This window comes from Macrotis lagotis, chromosome 5 (genome assembly GCF_037893015.1).
Source record: "Macrotis lagotis isolate mMagLag1 chromosome 5, bilby.v1.9.chrom.fasta, whole genome shotgun sequence".
Classification (NCBI taxonomy): domain Eukaryota; kingdom Metazoa; phylum Chordata; class Mammalia; order Peramelemorphia; family Peramelidae; genus Macrotis; species Macrotis lagotis.
Genome location: NC_133662.1, coordinates 46704516 through 46716581, shown reverse-complemented (window position 1 = coordinate 46716581; position 12066 = coordinate 46704516). Strand labels below are relative to the sequence as shown.

The 12066-nt window shown below is 37.1% G+C and overlaps 1 long non-coding RNA gene across 3 annotated transcripts in view; it reads left to right on the top strand.

The window, feature by feature from the left end:
* LOC141523794 (uncharacterized) overlaps nucleotides 1-12066 on the top strand; it is a 137965-nt gene that overhangs the window by 49406 nt on the left and 76493 nt on the right. For all 3 annotated transcript variants that reach the window (XR_012478594.1, XR_012478592.1, XR_012478593.1), the window contains one exon: nucleotides 9822-9950. This is a non-coding gene — a long non-coding RNA (uncharacterized LOC141523794). The remainder of the gene's footprint in view (nucleotides 1-9821; nucleotides 9951-12066) is intronic.

The window sequence follows — 12066 nt, the reverse complement described above, 5'->3', positions numbered from 1 at the left end:
AAGCCAGGTTATTGAGTGCTAGAGGGAAAGAGAGAATCTGGAAATAAGGGGTATTCAGCTTTCCCTCCAGGAACAATGTATTAGGTAGTGTGAAAGAAGGCACAACCAGCATTGGAGAAAACAGCAAGGGATTTAATATTGTCAGTGCAAAGTCAATTTTCAGTGGGAGCTAGAGTATGAAATTAGTATCAGAGAAAAGAGGTTCTTCACAATGAAACAGGGACTCCTGGGCAAGTTTGATCAGGGAGTGAGACCTGGATAGGGTGGAGTTGAAAAGGATGGAGACAGGGGCAGCTAGGTGGTGCAGTGGATAGAGCACCAGCCCTGGAGTCAGGAGGCCCTGAGTTCAAGTTTGACCTCTGACACTTAATAATTACCTAGCTGTGTGACCTTGGGCAAGTCACTTAACCCCATTGTTTTTTAAAAAAGAAAAGGATGGAGATAAGAGAATAGGAGGCGGAAGTTAGGGATACAGTAGTTTTTCCTATATGACCTATATGATATATCTGTTTGAAGGCAGAGCAGATACTGAGGTAATGATGCCTGTAGAGCAACTCATTTTCATATGACTGTTTTCAGATTATTAAAGGTTATAATTTAAAAATTATAAATTGAATAACTTTGGGTCCAAGAGGATTAAGGACTACTAGGGTCATATCTATCATAAAGCTTCATCTTTTGAGTTTAACAATGTAAGTTAGAGATGGGGCTCTACCTATGAGGAGATTCTGATCTGAAGTACTGGAAGATTATAGGACTAGTATCAACCTAGAGATTGGCACTGACTGACTAAGGAGTACTAAAGACTAGAGTCCAACTAGCAAATAGAAAGGAACCAAGAAAGGTCAAAACTTAATTCTCTACTTTGAGAGACATTTGCATGTAGAACTAGGGTTAACTATTCTAAGGTAAATTTTCAACTTTCCCTTCTTGTACAAAAATTCTTTTGATTTCCCTGGGCTTATGAAGCACAAATAACTTTGAATGATAAAGGAAGATGATATGCTAATTTCAGGGATATCAGGATAGAAGAGAAGTTGGAAACTTGCTTTTTTTCATGGTAATTTAGTTGATAAAGAAGTGAATAAATAAATATTATGACTTTAAAAAAAAGAAAGACTGCCTTTTTTCAGCTGGAAGGGATTTTTACTTTGATTCTATTTACTTATGGCAAAAAAAAAATCTTTGAAAAGCACTTTGTTGGTGATACTTATATTTTAAAAAGAGCATAAATTTTTATTTTCAAATTTTAAACAGTTTTTCTAATGTTATAAAAATTATTCTGGGAAGACCATCAACTGCTTGAATCTTTTATATTTGACCCAAAGACTATTGTGGTAGATTGTTTTTCACACACACAAAAAGATTTATCTTTCTTGACCTGGGGCAGGAAATTTATAAAGGACTAAAAGAACTAAGAGGGCAGTTACATGGCACAGTGGAGAGAGAACCCAACCTGGATTGTAGAATTCACCTTTTGGTGAGTTTAAAGATGGCCTCAGATACTTTACTAGCTGTGCGATTCAGGGAAGTCACTTAACCCTATTTCCTCATTTTTAAAATATACTTGAGAAAGAAATGACAAATCATTCCAGTATCTTTGCCAAGAAGACCCCAAATGGAGTAATGAAGAGTTTGAAATGATTGAACAACTGAACCAAGAGGGATGAATGGCAATCTGTATTGTTGGAAGAATCACCTCCTACTGGAAACACAAAATTATTTGAAAATTTTAAATATAAGAACTATATTAACCCACATTCCTATTCCAATGGTTCCTCATGACATGGAGGTGATTTGGGGTACTTAAAGGTATGTCAATGAAGCATATGTTCTGACTGGTTCTCCCATTCTTGAAGTACAACATTGAGAAGACTAATTTTGTCTTCTATCTGAAGATCAATTCATCCAAATCAGAGAAGTTCATTACCAGTGTGTTAAGTGCCACATGATAAATTCATTGACTATGGGAAACTTTGAAACAGAAAGAAATTTAAAAAGTTGTTCTCAGTTTTGGGTAGGCCTTTCATAGCGACAATATTGAAGAGGTGGAAATAGGGTCAGAAAGGACAAAGAACCACTGTTCTAAGTGCTCTATAAACATTAACTCGGTTTTTCTACTTTAAATAGGAGCTATTTGTTCAAAAATCACTGATTTGATATACTCTTGGAAAAAGGGAACCACTTCAATGCTGAAATTCTCATGATAAGTAAAACTTGACAACAAAAACTTGACATATGTAAATGCAAAGATGGTCCTTAGATTTTTCTTGTAGAAATAAACCAAGAAGTTGGTAAAATTGATTTCATCATATGTCCAAGAGTAATAGTTGCTCTATTACTCACCATTAGGACTTGCAATTGGGGAAACGTCTGCTAGACTTCACATCCCAAAATGTTTTGCTCACTTCTTAGGGGATGTAGGGTTGTTGATTAATTGTAAAACATACTAGTACTATTTCTGTTAACTTCATGCATCAAATTTTGTCTTCACCTTAAATGGGTTCATTAATAGTCCCTGCTGTCCTATTATATAGCCTCAAAAATTTCATTGCTTTTCTCCAGCTTCACAAATAGTTAGTAGTAAAGAGCTGGAAAACTGGTCAGACTAATTTGGCACAATTTGAACAACTCTTTCAGTGGTCTTTTGGGAATAGAAAAGAATACTATGAAATTAATCATCAGTCCACTGCAACATATATGCATTACATAAAGCAAACAGTGATACTAGTGGATAAAGTACTTGACCTGGAGTTCTTCCTTTGTGGAGTCAGGAAGACCTGGGTTCAAATCAAGATTCATACATTAATATTTGTAAAGTTCTTTGTAAATATTAAAGTATTATATAAAGGCTAGTTATAATCTTTCTCCTCCTCCTCTTCTTTTTCCTCTTCTTCCTCACCATATAGAACATACTAGGTCTGTAAACTTCTTTTCTATTTTTCATTGAAAAGTATATTGGTATAACTGAAATATTTTCTGATTTGGAGTCAGGAGATCTAAATTTATATTATGCCCTTGATACTTCCTAGCTTTGTAACCAAGGGTCAATCAATACATTTACATCTTTGAGTATCAGTTTTCTTCATCTTTAAAATAAGCATGAAAATGATACTTGTATATAATGGTATATAAACTTAAGTTGTCCTCATCTTCCCATTTCCAGATGATAAAAGTGGGAGACAGTGTGGTATGGTGGAAAGAGCACTGGCTCATGCAGACAGTGGATTTCTAGGCTCAAATCCCACCTCTGATTCTTATGCCTGTGTGATCTTGGGCAAATCATTTAATTTTTTCTAAATTTCAGATTTCTCATCTGCAAATGAGGTCCATGGACTAGTTGACCATTGAGTTCTCATAGAGATCTAGATCTATGATTCCATGATCTGCCTGAATTCTATTTCAGTGAATATTTCCACTTACATCATATAAGTGATTAGGAAATAGGAGCGTACTCAGTCTCAATTGATAATGGTGTTTAGGGATCTGATATTGTGACAGAGTCTATATTTTCTACTCCTATATTTTATTATACATAATTAAAAAAAGTAATCAAAATTATCTTCATTACTAAAAGATTTATCTTGAATCACACCATTATTTTGACTTTTCACATGGAAGATTTCTTTTTTTGGGGGGGGGGCAGGGCAATGGGGTTAAGGGACTTGCCCAAGGCCACACAGCTAAGTAACTTTTGAATGCAGGTCCTCCTGACTCAAGGGCCAGTGCTCTATTCACTTTACCACCTAGCTGCCCCTCACATGGAAGATTCCAATGTTGTATAGTTCATGGTCTTCTGAAATTGCTTTAAGTCAGTAATGTCAAGCTCAAATAAAAATAAGAGCAACTAAACTGAAAATATAGAACTTTGTAGGCTCTGTGGTTCATATTGATTTAGAAAATCACATATTCATTATGTTTTTTATTGTATTTTATTTTGTTAGGTATTTCCCAATTACATTTTAACTTGACTCACAGAGTTTTTGGGGCTACATGCCATAAAACCAATGGGCTTTATGTTTGACACCTATGCCTTAAGCAATGAATTTAATATTGTGGTTTTGTTATGGCAAAATTTATTGCTAGTAGAACTCATGCTCAGTTTGCCAAGTATTTTGGATGACACCTATCATCAGGACCATCAATATATAGATTCAAAATTTTCTGTTTTTTTTAATTCCTACATAAAATATAAATTTAGAATGTATTTGTTCAATATATTTGGAGAAGAATTCACAATAATTTGGTTGTTTGGATCATATATCAACTTGTATGTTTGTAATTTTTTGACTACTTTGCTATTTATCTTAAGAAATAGTATTTCATCTATTGGGCTTATTAGGTTGATGACAGTTTCATTTTGATGGCAAGTGCCATACTCTGAAGCAATAGTATTCATTAATATCTCACAAGTGAAAGTGCGATCATTTTCCAAAAGTTTTTTTTTTTAACCAAGGGAGCTATACTAGATGTGGCATTCCTATCTGTCTCTTGGATGAACAGTCAGCAAAGAAGACAAAAATACTCTATACTACATGGTGAAGTGCCATGGTTCATCACATAGCAGCTCATCAAATTTTAGAGATTTTTCAATTTATCATCTAATAGGAGTTTCAAATCTTTAATTTCTTGCATATGCAACTGAGGTTGGATAGCATTCAGTATGTTAACAACCAATTTCAAATTTTCTAGCCTACTAAACTTTGTTTCAGTTGTAAAGAAAGTCAAGTTACTATTAACCATATCATGGTATACTACCATTTCTTCACCATTTCTCTAAGTCCATTTTATACCCTTTTTCTCTCATCAGATTTGGGTTACATTCCTCCTAAGAATTCTGATGCCTGCCAGTTAAAATAGTGATGGAATTTTTCTAAAAGAAAAGAACAGTCTTACTTTCTAAGCTCATATGGTCACAGATCTGGTGTTCCACAGCCAGACTTTGCTAAATATTGTTGGAGACTATAAAATGAGCCTATTTTTGTTGTGTTTTTGAAGTCAGTATCTGGGACCTTGAGGATATACAATAACTGGATATATTTTCTCTGGATAATTCCTCCATAAAGATCACCGTGACATGCTGTAGTTGTAGTAATCTTTTGTTCCCAAACAAAGAATTCTATTCCAACCTCCTAGGCCTCTGTCCAAAGGTTCCCCCCACCCCCACCTCCATGTAGTAGGCCAGAACTGATACAGGTTGATGGTTACTTAAGGCTTGAAATTGAATGAAATTAGGTGTTCATAGAATATTTGACAGTTAACAAAAGGAAGTTTGCTTAGCCATAGGAGGGGAATGATATTCTTTAAAGCTATAACATTAATTTAGCTGAAAGAAACTTCCTTGTGCAGGTATTGTTCCTGCTGACAGTCTGCCATTAGAAGTCCAAGGGAGGTATCACTCATGCCCTGAATCTTGTATATTGGGCACCAGAAAATTATATCAGGTATCCTAGCCTTTACACCTTTAAGCCAATTTAGTTCTGAGAATTTTTTTGATAACTCAAGAAGAAAACCTAGCTTTCACACATGGGACCCAGCCTAAGGATATTGTTCTTATCATATTTAAAATATGAGAATGTTTCTAGGTTCCATTGTAGCCCAAAGGCTGATAAGAGCTCCACAGAGGCATATACTTTTCTTAATGAAGAGTACCAAGGTCCTCACAGAAGAGGAAGATGATAGTGTAGCCTCTGGCTACTTGGGTTCAGTTCTGCCTATGAGGAATCATTATTCAGACTCAGGAAAGCATGGGTGGAATTAAAACAAGAATTTATTTAAAAAAGTTACAAGACATAGGAAAAGCTGGGGGAGAGAGAGATAAAAGAACAGTCAAGCAGCATTGGCTGAGAAGACTGTAGCCTTGAGCCAGGGTCCAACCTAGATTTTTATGTCTTGCCTCTCATCCAGAGGGCAAAAGGTGAACTCCCTTTCCCTGTACTGGACCTGGAATTAGATAAAGGGTAAAGCCTAAGGAGATCAGGATACAAATCAAGAATGGGTGGGAGTCTCCACCCAAGCAGCTTTTAAGATTATAATTGTTTCTGTTACAATCATAATTCTCTACTTCAAGTCAATTAACGTCTCCACCCAAATTCTGTTACATTCACAACTCTCTTCATCTTTCCTCTGCATCATTCCCCCCTGAAATTATTCAGGACCAGCTTCTTCTGGCCTTTCAGAGTCCATTTGGAGATGAATGCATTACAGCGAGGGCTTAATTGAGGCAGGATCCAGGGAATGATTGGCTGGCACAGCTGCAGAGGCTGGTCTTGGAGCTATATAACTAAGAGAAACAAAACTCAAGGCAAAAATTGAGCAAGCAAAAACCAGAGATACTGTAACAGAAAAGGCTATTTAACAGGGGTCGAATAATTAGGAAAAAAAAACTAGAAGGGACAAGAATTATTACTTTATAATCCTAAACCAGTACCAAAATACCTTTTTTTAAGAACATGGGTTCCAATATAACATTCATTGATGGATGCCACATAAGTTGTAAACAAAAGCTCAAGAATGGTATAAACAAATGTACTGATAAAGCATTTTGAAACTGCATATGTCCAAAAAATAATTTGCAACAAAATTTTTATTTTAGCTTTGGTCATGATTGAACAAAAATTCTAGTTGAAGAATGGATCTCTCCTTTAAAGTCATTAAATATGCCAATAAGCATTATTATCCTGATTAACTGGCTCACTTTCAAACTTTATTATGATGCAACTGGGATGATCATGGCAATTTGCTATTACTGAGCAGAGGGACAGGACATGAGGACATATTCCCTTATGAAGTCATACAGACAATATTCTTCAACGGGCAGGTGAGGGAACTTTTAAAAGAGTCCTACCCTAGTTGAGGCTGGGATTGTTCTTTCAAAGGTCTGAGCATCAAACCCCATAGGGCATATTGTCTTTCCATTTTATCATACCTGGTTGTCAGGCAGATCAATATGTTGCAATATAGCAATTACCTATAACCAGAGCTTTCAGGTGGCTTGAGCACCAAGGAGAACCAAGAGTGTGCCAGGCTGTAATTTTGTATAAGAGATCCAGGGAAAAAAATCATAATTCAGTTATTGCTCATGTAGCTAAGGGCAGTGCTGTAAATGAAATGCAATGCAGATTGAGCTGTAAAAACAATAATCCTAATTCACACACACACACACATATACACACATGTTTAATAAAATCAACTTTTTGCAATGAACCCATTATCTCTTTCTGGTTAAGAGGTTGCCCATCATCTCCATACTTCTCACATAATTGGCTGGAGGTTGCCACAGAGAAATTTCAAATCATTATTTTATCTTTCTCATGTTACATGTTCTCTCAAAGCAAATAACCACAGTTAGAACATCTTAGGTAACTTTAGATTTCTAACATGTGTTATTGATTTCAATGCAATAAAACAAAGTAAAAAAAAACAGGCATTCAAGTCAATTAACAACATGAGTTATTATGTATGAATCCACAGATTTATCCCAGAAGGGGGTCATAATTTGTGATATTTCCCTTACCACCCCTTCAAAGCAATCACATGTTAATTCCATGCTTTAACATTACAGTAATCAAATAGCTTACATGTTCACAAGAGAACCAAACACTGTTAATATAATTTCTTTAAAGTTACAAAGAAAATCATATGACTGCTAAATACATATACATATTCCCTTCCATAAACATATGATAAATGAGACAAAGATTATAAACTTTCTTTAAAAGACCTTGTGATCAGACACTTAATAATTACTTAGCTGTGTGGCCTTGGGCAAGCCACTTAACCCCATTTACCTTGCCAAAAAAAAATCCCCTAAAAAAATACCTTGTGAGATTGTTGACAATTATATCAATTTAACATCAAAACAGCTCAGATTACAAAATTTAGTACAATCTTTTTCCCAAAAGAAATCAGTAATGATTCCATATTCCCAAATTCCTTGGCATACAATTTATCCCGATTATATTTTCCTTTTTTTAAAGAAAAGATTTTATTTATTTAGAGTTTTACAATTTTCCCCCAATCTTGCTTCCCTCCCCCTTATCCCCCACAGAAGACAGTCTGTTAGTCTTTACATTGTTTCCATGGTATACATGGATCTAAGTTGAATGTGATAAGAGAGAAATTATATCCTTAAAGAAAAAAAATGAAGTATAAGAGATAGCAAAATTACATAACAAGATAATGGGTTTTTTTTTTCCTCTAAATTGAAGGTAATAGTCTTTGGTCTTCATTCAAACTCTACAGTTCTTTCTCTGGATACATATGGTATTCTCTTTTGCAGATATCCCAAAATTGTACCTGATTGTTGCACTGTATTTTGCTTCTTAATAACACATAATTCTCAAGACTTGTTACAAAACTTAGGTGCCTAAATTACTCTCAGATAGTTTCTTTTTTTGCTTTAAACACAAGGTGGTGACTTTTTTCCTATCAAAGGCCTTCCTGCCCTCTTTTCAAAGCTTCTTGAAGGCAGGGAGTCTGAATTTACTAAACCAGAAAGTTTCCATTAACCTAAGTTGAATACAGCCTTCAGTCAATATTAAGTTAACAAAAACCTGAAATCATTTCAAACTTTGCCACTTACTAACTTTCAAATGGTATAAACAAATAGGCTCAGATCCCAACTTCATTAATTACTTAATTTTTCAATTAAATCTTTTTAAGCAATTAAATTCAAAACCCAAACTAAAAGGAGTAACATTTGACCCAGGTAACTGCAACTATTTCAGATCTGAATTACATACACACAGACATAGGAGTTTAGACCCAGACACAACTCTTATCAAATTTACCAAGTTGAGATTGGTACCCTGGCCAGTACCAGATCTCAGAATATAGAAACATTTCCTCACCTCTCCAGGCTAGTAGAGAAATGTGAAAATGTCCCATTGATGTTTAGTTTTTTTTGTTTTTTTTTTTTGCAAGGCAATTGGGGTTATGTGGCTTGCCCAAGGCCACACAGCTAGGTAATTAATTATTAAGTGTCTTGAGGCCCGATTTGAACTCAGCTACCCTTGACTCCAGGGCGGGTGCTCTATCCACTGGGCCACCTAGTCACCCCCCCATTGATGTTTAGATACACATGTACACACACATATCTATTTATTTCATATATTTTTTGAATATACTAATTAAGATCAGTCAAAAAATAACTTTTTTAGAATAAATCAGAATTTCTTGAGGAACCTCTTAAATAGTCAACCAATAGTTAAAATTGAATGCATTCTTTTTCTTTCTCCCTCTGTCAGGATGGATGTTTTATTTCAACTGACATTTTTGTTTTTGTTTGAAAAACAAAAAGAATCAAAAACAAAAACAAAACTCAGAATTCAATCAGTCATCTCATCCTATTAGGGAGCCAAGTTCCCAACCTAGAATTCAACAGTTGTTTCTAGAAGAGTCACTTGGGAATCTTTGTTGGTCCCAAGAGATATGAAAGCTGCATTTTCTAAGTTTTATTAAGAAAATGAAATCCAAAGTGTTCCTTCTTAAGGAAGTGATGGCTGGGGCCCTAGAGAAGAAGGTTGTGGACTTGGAGCTGCTGGGGCTCCCAAAAGTGTTAGCTGGGAAGGGCAAGACCAGGCCATCTGGTACTGGGTAAAGGGAAAGATGGGATCCTTGAAGAAATCAGTTCCAGAAGGATAGAATCCATATTTGGCTTGGGTCTGCCAATGGCTGAGTTTATTTTCTGACCAGGTATTCTTCAGCTTCAACTCTTGCTCTTTGGCCTGGTGAATCAGATAAATGATTTGGTGTTTTTGCCTGTTGTCTGCTCACCTTTCTTCTTGCTGAATGACTTCATGGTTTTTTCTTCTGTCAAGGACTTGGTCATCCACCGCTGGGTCCTGCTGAGCTGGTCATCCCCTTTGATCTTCACAAAGTAAATCTCTGCCCTTCCCAGGTTCCTCTTGCCCTGAAGCCACTTGAACACTTCATCATCAATGAAGGAGGTATCTGGAGTGATCTCCTGGGGGGGGGGGGGAGTTAAGGCTGTATCAGACTCAAGGTAGTAGCCACTACTGTAATGATCCTGATAGTAAACACCAGTGGCATTAGCATCACCATATGTAAGGAACTGGTTGTAGGGCTGACTGCTGTAGTCTTCCCCAGGCTTAGGCACCCAAGGAGCCCCACTTGAACCAGCCACCATCTTGAATTCAAGGGGAACATTGGCCACATTGTCCTGGAAGGTGGGATCTGGCTCTGTGCCTGGGGGTGGCTCTTGAGAAGGATCAGGGACAGGGTAATGGTATAGCTCAGCTCCAGAAGGCTCAGGAATGCACTCTTAAGTAGCCCATTTCCCCTCCCCCCAAGGGTGGGGCTTTCTCAGCCCAGCTAAATGGGGCTTGGAATTGATAAACACCTGTAGACTAAGAAAAACATGGTCATTGACCACCCTCCCACCAGGAAAAAGGCATGGGGGTCCCCTGTTTTCTAAAACAAGTTTTGGGGGGCTTACCCTTCCTGCAGTGAAGCATGTGTGTGATCTGAGACACAGGTTTGACTTTCAAAGTTCTAAAAAGGAAGATTTCCCTTCTCCCTCCCCCCTCCCTCTGCAGAGGGTGGGGGCCCAGAGGATGAGAGAACCACCCAAGTATAATTTCCAGAAGCTCAGATGTTTTGCCTTTGTCAAATCTAATTCTTTCTAAGGAGCAAGAACACAGCTGAAGGAGGAGTATTGGTACCAGATGCCCCCCCCCATTTTAATTCTCATCAATTTATATTTTAATTCTCATCAATTTATAGGTAGACAAACATGTCAATTGGACATACACCAAACGTCCTTCCTTGACAACCCTCACTCACAGTGGGGTATAAATCAAACACCTCACAAGCCATTCCCCAGGTCAGTCAGAGAGGGGCAGGCCCACACCAGGGCTACTGCCAAACACCTAGGTTCAGGTGAGCTGACTCCCCACAAACCAGAAGGAAGACTAGAGATCCAATAATTTCCCTACTTTTCTAAAAATCTAGGATCTAAAAAAGGGGGTGTTGCTTCTCACCTATGGAGCTAATCCAATTTCTCAGTCTGGGCAGAGTCTCCTAGCTGGCTCACCATATGTGTAGCCACTGGCTACTTGGGTTCGGTTCTGCCTATGAGGAAGATAGGTCTGCCTATCAGACTCCAGAAAGCATGGATGGAAATAAAACAAAAATTTATTTTAAAAGGTTACAAGACATGGGAAGGGCTAGGTAGAGAGACAGACAGACAGACAGATCCTAGAAGAACAGTCAAGCAGCATTGGCTGGGCCATGGTCAGAGAAGACTGTGACCTTGAGTCCAGGTTTTTATGTCTTGCTTCTCATCTCCAGGGCAAAAGGTGAACTCCCTTTCCCTATGCTGGACCTGGAATTAGGTAGAGGGTAAAGCCTAAGGAGATCAGGATACAAATCAAGAATGGGTGGGCGTCTCCACCCAAGCAGCTCTTAAGATTACATTTGTTTCTGTTACAATCATAATTCTCTACTTCAAGTCATTTTACATCTCCACCCAAATTCTTTCTGTTACATTCACAATTCTCTCCCTTTTTTCTCCTGCATCAGTAGGATCAATTTTTTCTGTTGATTTTTCTTCAAAAATTCATGAAGAGCATGGTCTTGTGACTGATGAGATCCAGTTGGCTATAACTGCCACTTTTGGTTAATATAGAAATAGTTGCAATAACTCAACAATTCTGGCTTAGAGATGCTATATATATCCTTGGAATTTGTCAAGGAGGTTGTGTTTGAAGAGAAAATATACGTATTTGGAGCAATACTTACAGAAGTGCAGGGAGCAGAATGTTACCTTTCTTGAAGTCCAAAGCTAATTCTGGATCATTAATCAATGAACCAGTTTACAATTGAGGAAAAAAATGATTAGATGATATTCAGCTAAGAAATTCACAATTCTCTGCTCCCCAAATTGAGTCTACTGGGTATTATTAGTTTCTTGATTTACTGGTTCTAACAAAGTGGTGCTCTTGCTTATCTAAGTTGGGGGTAGGGAAACATCCTGCCACCCAGGGAAATGATTTGGTCTGGTGCTGCCACAGATGGGACTTGAAATTCAATAAATCAAGGAGC